The sequence below is a fragment of the Rhinopithecus bieti genome, unplaced genomic scaffold (genome assembly GCF_001698545.2).
Source record: "Rhinopithecus bieti isolate Rb0 unplaced genomic scaffold, ASM169854v2 scaffold_7398, whole genome shotgun sequence".
Lineage (NCBI taxonomy): Eukaryota > Metazoa > Chordata > Mammalia > Primates > Cercopithecidae > Rhinopithecus > Rhinopithecus bieti.
Window position 1 is genome coordinate 541,905 of NW_016805783.1, and position 10,762 is coordinate 552,666.

The following is a 10,762-nucleotide window of genomic DNA, read 5'->3' on the forward strand; positions in this document are numbered from 1 at the left end:
CTTTTGAAATTTTGGGCCCCAAATTTTTTTTTTTTTTTTGGTTTTTTTTTTTTTTTTTTTTTTTTTTTTTTTTTTTTTTGAGATGGAGTCTCACTCTGTCACCCAGGCTGGAGTATAGTGGCACAATCTCGGCAACCTCAGCCTCCCAGGTTCAAGTGATTCTCTTGCCTCAGCCTCCTGAGTAGCTGGGACTACAGGTGTGCACCACCACACCTAGCTAATTTTATATTTTAGTAGAGACAGGGTTTCACTATGTTGGCCAGGCTGGTCTCGAACTCCTGACCTCAGGCGATGCGCCCACCTTGGCCTCCCAAAGTGCTTGGATTACAGGCATGAACCACCGCACCAGCCTAGATGTTTCATATTTGAATATGGAATTGAGACTTGCCCTGGAAATCATGTTTATTCTACAGAAAGCTTAAAGTCATCTCTGATTTTTTAGAACAACCTTTAGATTGTAAATTTGTTGGTATGCTATTTCAAAGTCAAAAATGTACTGGAAAGAACGGTGTTTTATTCAGATTCCAGGTCCTCTACTTCCTGGCTTTTTGAACTTGGAAAAAATTATGTGACTTCTCTGTGTTGCAGTTCCTTATTTGAACCTTACCACCAGAAAGCAAGTTCATTAAAGCAGATTCATTTTTCCCTTTGGATAACTGATGTTGCATAAGTTAAAGCAGTACTTAGTCCATAGTAGGTATTCAATAAATAGCTGTCAAATGAATCAATTAAATGGGAATAATAATTCTGTCTCATGGGATGTCTATGAAGATTAAGGAAGACAATATATGCAAAGCGTCTGGCCCTGAGCCTGGCTCTTGGTACTTGTTTAATGGTGCCTGTCATTATTATTTGGGAGTCTCTACATTTGCATAGTGCTATGCCGATTAAAAATATACCTTAAATATAGTTTTATATCTCATTTTCCAGAAACTATGATTACTTATTATCATTGGGAAGAGATCAGCAGAATCTCCCCTCATTTTCTATCTGTAATCACTGTACGTGGAAACATTGCATTAGCATCCCACCAAAATTGCTCTTGTCAAGGTGATCAATACTCCCATGTTGCTAAGCCAATGGCATATTCTCAGTGGGTCCTCATGTCACATGAACTATCTATACCATCAACACTGCTGGTCATCCCTCTGGAGATGCTTTCTTCACCTGGGGTCCGCATATTCTTACATTGTCTCTTACATTCTTGGTTGCTTCCTCTTGTTCTCCTTTACTTGCTCCTGCTCTTCTTCCCAAACTCTTAAGTTGACTGCCCAGGTCCTAGTCCTTGGGTTTATATTTTGTCTTCTTCCTGTATTAGGGCCCCAGTAGGAAATACCTGGGTAATTTGAGGAGAGTATGATAATGGGACATTTTATAGATGTGAGTACAATTTAGACACACTAACAATAGATAATGCACAGTATCTGGAGCTAGAAACAGTGGAGAATCTGAAGGGGCTAGAAGAGGAGTGGCTACGGGAACTGAAAAAGGGTAATAGAAAGTGTGAGCTGGCTGGTGGGAGCTATAGCCTTTGATGCAGGGACAGAGTCAGCATAAGGCAGTTCAGCCAGGAGTGTCTGGGTCTTTGATCTCTTGCTCATGCTCCTATTGGCTGAACCCGAATAGAAGGCAGACATCTGACTGACAAAGTCCAAATGAGCCAGGATAAAGAAGGATAGGAGGATGGAACATGGCAACAGGGAGGCAAAGGGAGGATAGTCAGCACACCCCGTAGTGATCTTACCCAGTTCCAAGGCTTTCAGCACCATCATATGCTAAAGATTGTGGACTCATCTCTCTGCCTATGAACATCTCAACTTGGATCCCTAATGGATATCTCCAAGTCAGCATATGTAGAGCCAAACTCTTACCTGGACCCTCTTCAAACCCTCTTCAACACCCACATCTTTCCTCATCTCAGCCCGTATCAAATCCATTCTTTCAATTGCTCAGGCTAATGTCATCCTCAATCCATCTTTTTCCTTCACATCCCATAGCATGAAATTTTGCTTCTCTGTCTCCACTTTCAATGTACATCTAGGCTCTAAATAATTTCATGGTTTTCAAAATTTGTTATTCAGGTTTTTATTTATTTACATATTTTTAGAGACAGGGTCTCGCATTGTCACCCAGACTGGAGTGCAGTGGTGCAATCAGAGCTTATTACAGCCTTGAACTCCTGGGTTCAAGGAATCCTCCTACTTTGGCCTCCTGAATAGCTAGGACTATAGGCATGTGCCACCACTCCTGGCTAATTTTTATTTTTATTTATTTATTTTTTTGTAGAGATGGGGTCTCACTGTGTTGCCTAGGCTGGTCTTGAACTCCTGGCATCCAGTGATCCTCCCACGTCAACTCCCCAAAGTACTGTGGTTGCAGGCATGAGCCACCGTGCCTGACTGTTATTTATGTTTTTAATGGAGCATTATTCAGTAAACTGACTTTGAACATGCCTACTTGTGCAGAGCATTAGGCTAGGGGCAGATGAGACAATGGTGAACAAGCCACGCAAGGGTTCTCCCTTAGTGGAGCTTACAGTCCAGTGGGGAAGCATGTCATGATCACATGTCTAAGATACTTTCTAGCCACACTTCATATCAGTAGACATGACTTCAATTTTGAAGTTTTGGAACGTAATCCATTGAGTTGAGCGCTAGCCATATGCTGCCTGTGTGGCGATTTGGTGGATGAGTATATTACACAGGGCAGTTTAGAGAAAGGCCAGAATCATTATTGGCTTACAACTCTTTGCTCCTGTTTTTATTTCAACTCTTTTCTGCCCTCAACACTTTGTAGACATCCTATATCCCATGACTCATCTTTCCTGCCATTTTTTATTGCTATTCTGAATTCCCTCATTCTCCTGTTCTTATCACTCTATTCCACTGAAAACTTGTGGTGTTTCATTTTAGTTTTACCCTCACTGCTTTAGTAGCCATTCTTCTATGTGTCCTTAGTGGGACTTTGTATGGCAGACACATCTGACAGCAATAACTCAAGCATACCCTAAGAATAATCCTATGGTCTAAGAAGAATGTGTGTTCAGAGTTTGGAGCTAAGGAACCCAGGAGTGGCCAGCCTGGAGATTCATTCCTTATCTCTGAAGGGAAGGACATCTGAATCCCTGGCCCATTCCTTGGAATGCAGGTCATACAGGGGATTGAGGCCCTTTGTTTTGGGTTAAAAGGAGGGTGCTGGCTGGGCGCGGTGGCTCAAGCCTGTAATCCCAGCACTTTGGGAGGCCGAGACGGGCGGATCACGAGGTCAGGAGATCGAGACCATCCTGGCTAACACGGTGAAACCCCGTCTCTACTAAAAAATACAAAAAACTAGCTGGGCGAGGTGGCGGGCGCCTGTAGTCCCAGCTACTCAGGAGGCTGAGGCAGGAGAATGGCGTGAACCCGGGAGGCAGAGCTTGCAGTGAGCTGAGATCTGGCCACTGCACTCTAGCCCCGGTGACAGAGTGAGACTCCGTCTCAAAAAAAAAAAAAAAAAAAAAGGAGGGTGCTAGGTGTGGGTTGGTAGGTGGAGTTTGCTAAGTGAAAATACTGTATAAACTGCATGCTTTTTACAAACAATAGTGGTTTTTCTGTCCACTCGCTGCTCCTGGACTGCCCTGTATGTAAGTCCTCAATACACCCTGGGTCTCCTTTGTTGGCCCTGGGTCTCTTCTTTGGCCTCTGGGACATCGTGCCATCCCTGCTGGAGTCAGTAGGGGTCTGGCACAACAGACCTCACCTTCTGACTATGATGGAATATCGTGTAACAGCCTAATGCTTCTTCTGAGAGAAACTAGAAAAGCTGGAGAAATTAAAATACAAAATTAAAGGCATATGTGAATGATGGAGGCGGCCTATGTTTGAAGGGTAAGATCATAGAGGGCAGAAACGTTCTCTGAGGTTAGACCAGGTTCTGCATGCTGCTTACCTTGGGGGCATTTGCTGACCCTTGAGCAGGGGTGAAGTCAGCTGAGCTTTTCTCAACCTCAAGGGGTTTGGGAGACAGAAATTGGAGTTTGGGGCTGGTAAGGACTTACAGCCAGTACTTGAGGGGTGAAGATTTCAGAGAGAAAGGACGTGTGAAGGAGTGGCCTTGCTTAATATCAGTTTTCCCTCAACATGTGCTGTTCATGGAGGAGAGCCACAAAGCCAAGTGCAAAGCAGCTGCAGGGTTTCTGGTAGACTCATGGTGCTAGAGAAGCAAAATATTGAAGTGTGGGATCTATCCAAGAGGAGAGGCCCTGGGAAGCACTCCAGGCATTAAGTCAGAACGTCTGCAGTGCTGTGCTTCAGGAGAAGGTGTGAACCAGGAATGGATCAAGGTATTCAAAGATTGCATTGAGCCTCAGCTTGCTCACAGCCTGATTGCATTTAGGTGATCTCCCTCTTTGCCAGCTTCCAGAGGACAGAGCGAATCCTCTTTTGAACCAATAATGAACAAAGGTATTCAAAAGGGAGAGGGATATCACCCAGAACCTCTGTAACTTTTCAAAGATGATGTCCAGCATCCAACAAAAATTACCAGGGATACTAATAAACAAGACCAAGGGAAAATAAAATAGACAAACTAAAACAAACTAAAACACTCACAGGTTTCTCTAATGTTGGAGTTATTGATATAGACTTCAAATTAAGTGACTGATATTCAAAAAAGCATATGACAAGATGGAGAATGTCAAAAGTATATGACAAGATGGAGAATTTGAGTAAATTCCAGTTCTAGGAGTCAGTGCTGAGCTGTGGACATGGATCTGTTCCACAGGGTGGGGTTTGTTAAAATTGTCAAGTATAAGGCCTACTTTAAGAGATACCAAGTGACATTTAGAAGACAGTGAGAGGGTAAAACTGATTATTATGCTTGGAAACACTTGGTAGTACAGGATAAAAATAAGTCTAACACACACAAATACAGAATAATTGTTGGTGTGATAAATAGAGATACCATTTATCAAATGGCTTATGCCCATATAGAATGGGACATGGTAGTCTGTGCAGCTTATGCACACGAACTGCCAAAATACAGTGTAAAGGTTGGCCTGACAAACGATGCTGCAACATGTTGTACTGGCCTGCTGCTGGCATGCAGCCTTCTCAGTAGGTTTGGCATGGACAAGATCTATGAAGGCCAAGTGGAGATAACCAGAGATAAATACAATGTGGGAAGCATTGATGGTCAGTCAGCCAGCTGCCTTTACCTGCTATTTGGGTGCAGGCCTTGCCAGAACCACCACTGGCAACAAAGTTTTGGGGGCTCTGCGAGCTCTGTTGATGGAGGCTTGTCTATCCCTTACAGTGCCTAACGATTCCTGGTTATGGTTCTGGAAGCAAGGAGCTTAAAGCCGAAGTGCATCAAAAGCACATCACGGGTCAGAGTGTTGCAGATTCTGCAACGTGCATTACCTAATGGAAGATACTTACAAGGCAAGAACCTTTATTATAGTTTCCATGGGAGGGAATGGATGAGGCAAGGTAAGCAAGCTTAGGATCAACTAGTTAGAATAATTTCAGCAGGCCCTGGGATGTAGGGGCTGTCCTGAATTGTCTGGCACCTGGTCCTGGGATGATTAGGCAAGGGAATATTGGCCTCGAGTGTAAGAGCCTGATAGAGGAGGTGGGAGAGGAGTGGGCTCTGGATTGGTTGGTTTGTGTATGAAAGGGCACTCATAGTACCATCTCTGGGAATTGACTAGCCCTAGGAAGCCAGTTTCTCCAGGGTGGGTAAGGCCCTCATAGGTCAAAACATTAGCCTAAAAAGACATACATGCTTGATATAAGCAACAGCTGAGGCTCATACATCCATGCATTTCTGCTTCTATCACTTGAGCAGCACACTTAGTAGGATTTAGTTGTGTTTGGACCAAAACCTGTTAATGACAGTTATATTTAACAATAAAATTATGATTTAGGGAAATATTATATGAACTAGTGACCAAAAGTTGTTATTTCTTTGAAAACTAAATAGGAAAGTCTTGATGAGAAAAACCACTTTTAAATATATGTGGATTAGGCACAATTGGAAAAAAAAAAAAAGAAAAAAAATCCTGGATTCCACAACAGTGTGGAACTCTCTTATTAATTCTGCTTACAGATATCTCTTGAGTTTTCTTTTTGGACAATGCGACAATTAGCAGTTTTTTTTTTTTCTTGTTTCCAATCTTTGTAGGTTTTCTTTCTTTTTCTTATTATGCTGGCAGGATCTCCAATTCAATGTTGGCTAGAAGTGCTGGTCACAGGTTTCCTTGCCCTGTTTCTCATTTCAGAGAGAATACTTTCAGCGATTGCCATTAGAAATAGCATTTGCTGTAGGATTTTAATAGATAATTTTAAAAGTCAGATTAAGGAATTTCCTTTCTATTTCTAGTTTGCTAAGAGTTTTTAATCATTTATAGGTGTTCCCACTTATTTTATACCTGCCACTTTGAGGGATGCTCTTCTAGTACCACTGAGAAATTGTCTACTTTCTAGTGCCTCATAGCCGAATTCACAATTCCTCATTTGTTTTCAGCGAGGGAGGCTTGCTTCGTGGCTCATCTTTTGTGTACCATAAAGTACGTCAATATGCAGAAGCAAATCAAATTTATTTATTTATTTATTTATTTATTTATTTATTTATTTATTTTTGAGACAGAGTTTTGCTCTTGTTGCCCAAGCTGGAGTGCAATGGCATGATCTTGGCTCACTGCAACCTCCACCTCCCGGGGTCAAGCGATTCTCCTGCTTCAGCCTCCCAAGTGGCTGGTGTGCACCACCATGCATGGCTAATTATTTGTATTTTTAGTAGAAATGGGGTTTCACCATGTTAGCCAGGTCTTGAACTCCTGACCTCAGGTGATCTGCCTGCCTCGGCCTCCTAAAGTGCTGGGGATTACAGGTGTGAGCCACCATGCCCGTCCTACAAATCACATTTTTAAACATTGGCATTGTGTCACCCCATACTGTGTGACCCTTAATGTCAATACTGTCTGATATGGTTTGGCTGTGTCCCCACCCAAATCTCAACTTGAATTGTATCTCACATAAGTCCCACGTGTTGTGGGAGGGACCCAGAGGGAGATAATTGAATAATGGGAGCCAGTCTTTCCCATGCTATTCTCATGATAGTGAATAAGTTTACGAGATCTGATGGGTTTATCAGGGGTCTCTGCTTTTGCTTCTTCTCTCATTCTCTCTTGCTGCTGCCACATAAGAAGTACCTTTCACCCTCCACAATGATTGTGAGACCTTGCCCAGCCATGTGGAACTGTAAGTCCAATTAAACCTCTTTTTGTTCCCAGTTTCAGGTATGTCTATAAAGACAGCAGTGTGAAAATGAACTAATACGCTGTCTTACATACGAGTTGCCAGAAATGAGACATTTCATGTTGTATTAAATGCATAAAAATGCAAAATATACATTGCATATTTGGAGTCAACTGACTTACGGAGCTTTATGGCGAGTGAGACTCCATGTCCTTAGGATCTTTTTCTCTTTTATTGCATGTGAGAATTTTACTTGCATCACCAATTTCAATAGCCCTGAGATCTCAGCACAACAGTGAAATAACAATGACAGTGGCAACAGCTCAAAGAGAGAGATTTTTTTCTCGAAAGTCAATAAAAATTAACTTTAATCTATATATTTTCTATAATCTATATTTTCCTAAAAGGGAAAAACTCGTCTCTCCCCATGGCTAGGGGAAGCATAAGAGCTCAGTGACTCAAGGAAAGGTTTCAGACTTCTCTCAATGAACCTTTTTATTTTCTTGTCATTCTATCCCCCACACCGTTCCCTAGTCCTCATCCTGACATCTGTTTTTTTAATCACTGTCATTGAAAACAAGTGTGGTGCTGTCTGAAATCCACAAAAAACAACCTCCGGGGAAGAAAATATAAATCATAGGTGTGTAAATCATTAGCCCCGAGAGTTGGCATACTGTTGACATGCCTGAGTCTGCATTTTCATTTAGTGGGGAAAATCAGCTTTGATGCACATGATTGGTGATGGTGGTGGGGAACATATGAAACACAGTGACTCAGAACTGGCAAAAGTCTGTGTGTGGGGAGAGGGAGATTGGTGGATTCATTCTGGCATCTAATCAGCCCCTGAGAACTGTGAGGAAATTGAAAGGGGCCAGCTTATCAGCGTACTGACATGCAATGAAAGTCCCTTACATACTTCCCAATCCCTACACAGAAGGAGCGAAGAAGGAAAACCACTGTCACTGGAAACAATTATTTGGCAGAACATTAACGAGCAGATTCATTCATTTTCTGGGAAACATACTAGCGTTTTGTCTCCATCACACTAAAAGAACTGGCTGGTGCAATCAATTCCACAGAACACCCATCAATTCAGTTAAACAACCAGTGGGGTGGAAAACCCCCAGAAATCAATAGTAGTTGTTTCACTGAATTGATGGGTGACTGCGAGTCATTCAGATCCATTGGTTGACTTGTGTGTTCAGTTGCTGCCTTGTCTGTGGTGTTGTGTGGGAACTTCAGGCCAGAGACAGACCCTGCTGGAAGGCCTACAAAGTGCAAGGTGACAGATAGAGAGGTGCAGGCTCCCTATGGCCAGTGGGTGTCACTTCTGCTGGGAAGATCCTTGCTGCAAGGTGCAGCTGTCATTGCTACTGGCAGCTCACCTCTAGTGAGTGTGATGGTGAATAGTTTTAACAAGCCACCACTGGCTGAGTGCCTTTGATGAGAGAGGTGCTTTTAAAATATTATTACGTATGTTTTAACAAACCAGCAAAGTAGAAATTATCCCTCCCTGCTCTTTTCTTGCTTGAGGATCGAAAAGAATCAGGGAGAGGCAGAGCCAGGAACCTACCTCTGTTCATTATCAAAGCCAGAGTTGTTTTCAGGATGTCACCCACTCCTCATCCATGCATAGCATAGTGGCTGAGAACTGTGGGTTCTGACAAAGATGGTTCAAATCCTGGCATCTCTACTTATTGTGGGATGTTTGGCAATTTACTTAACTGTTTTCAGTTTCAATTTTCCCATCTGCAAAATGGGAATAATATCTAGTCATTGAAGGAATGAATACAAGAATGTACACTAAGTCCACTGTATAAGGCCTGGGAATAATGTGGCAAAGCCTGTTTTTTTGTTGTTGGTTGTTTGTTTTTTAAAAATGTTATTCTTGGTACTGTCACTAAGGGCGGTGACTTGAGCTTTTCCTAAACTCACTTTAAGGCTGCATGCCTTCCTCTTTCCTTGCTCTTGCCACTTACAAATCCTCTGAGAGATTTTAAATCTTTTGTGAGAGCCAGAACACAGGTGACAATATTTAATTGTCAAGTTATGAATTTTAATGAATATTTATTACTTCACAATACATGAGGCTTCTATTGACCCTGCTTTATTTATCTAACATTAAAAAAACACCAGTTGGTTGCCTCTTCATGCTGGCATGCTCTACTCCTGTACAAGTGTGTGTAGGGGTGCAGTAAGGAACAAAGAGAGTTTTGACAAAGATTCGCTGGCCACAAATAGCTCACTCACCTGCATGGCAGAAGAAGGCAAGAAGTGCCCACAAAAACACTGGCAGTACAAATCCAGCCATATCTACAAAGTTCACAAACAGGCAAAACGAACCTAAGGCAATAGAAGTCAGCCCATTGGCCAACTCTTTGGTGTGGGAATTTTATTTTATTTTATTTTAATCTTATCTTATCTTTTGAGATGGAGTCTTGCTCTGTCTCCCAGGCTGGAGTGCCATGGTGCAATCCCGGCTCATTGCAACCTCCGCCTCCCGAGTTCAGGTGATTCTTCTGCCTCAGCTGCCAGAGTAGCTGGGATTACAGGCACACACCACTGCACTCAGCTAATTTTGTATTTTTAGTAGGGATGGGGTTTCACCATGTTGACCAGGCTGGTCTCAAACTCCTGACCTCAAGCGATGCGCCCGCCTTGGCCTCCCAAAGTGCTGGGATTACAGGCAAGAGCTGCTATGCCTGGCTGGTGTGGGAATTGATGGGGAAAGGGCAGAAGGAGCCTCTGGGGTGCTGGACGTGTTCTAGGCCTGGATCTGGACTTCTGCACACATAACACTGGAGCCGTGCATTTACGATTTGTGCCCTTTATGTGTGCTCTACTTCAATTAAGGAGAACTGAAATTTTAAATAACCATAGAAAAAGCATCACTAGTGCTATTGCTCAGCAGGATGTGAAGATACGTAATATGAGAAGCTGTACTCAGCCACCTATGGCACTGGGTAACAATTGCAGGCATTATTGCCTTGCAACAGAGTGGACTGGCCTGAATGAGAGCTGGCCTAGGCAGACAATTAAAGTGTGGAAAATGGGGACACTCCCCATCACCAGATGCCCATGAGAGCTGAACAATATTCAGATTCCTTATCCCTCCTTAACAATAGTAACTACCCTGATCAAGTACCTATTCAGTTCTAAGTGCTTTGTAGATACAGATTTTTTCCACTTGTCTTTACAATAATCTTACATGGTGGGTGTCTTTTGTTCCATTTTATCACTGAATCAATAGTTTAAAGAGAACTTCTAACAAGTAAGGGGTGAAGCAAGACTTTAACCTTGGTCTGTCTGGCCTTTTGATCAGTACCATAGGCTCTGAAGACAGATTGCCTGGGTTTGAGTTCTAGCGCTGCATTTCCTTTCTGTGTAAACGTGGGTAAGTTCCTTGATCTCTCTGTGCCTTAATTTTCTTACCTTCAGGAAAGGGGATAGTGGCAGCTATGTATCACAGAGTTATTTGAGTTAATCTGTGTAAAACACTTAGAACATGGTATGCACTTGGCACA

General features: G+C 42.7%; 1 pseudogene; it reads left to right on the forward strand.

The window, feature by feature from the left end:
* The first annotated feature begins 4,744 nt into the window (after positions 1 to 4,744).
* LOC108530695 (60S ribosomal protein L5 pseudogene) lies at positions 4,745 to 9,436 on the forward strand (annotated as a pseudogene).
* Positions 9,437 to 10,762: the final 1,326 nt, after the last annotated feature.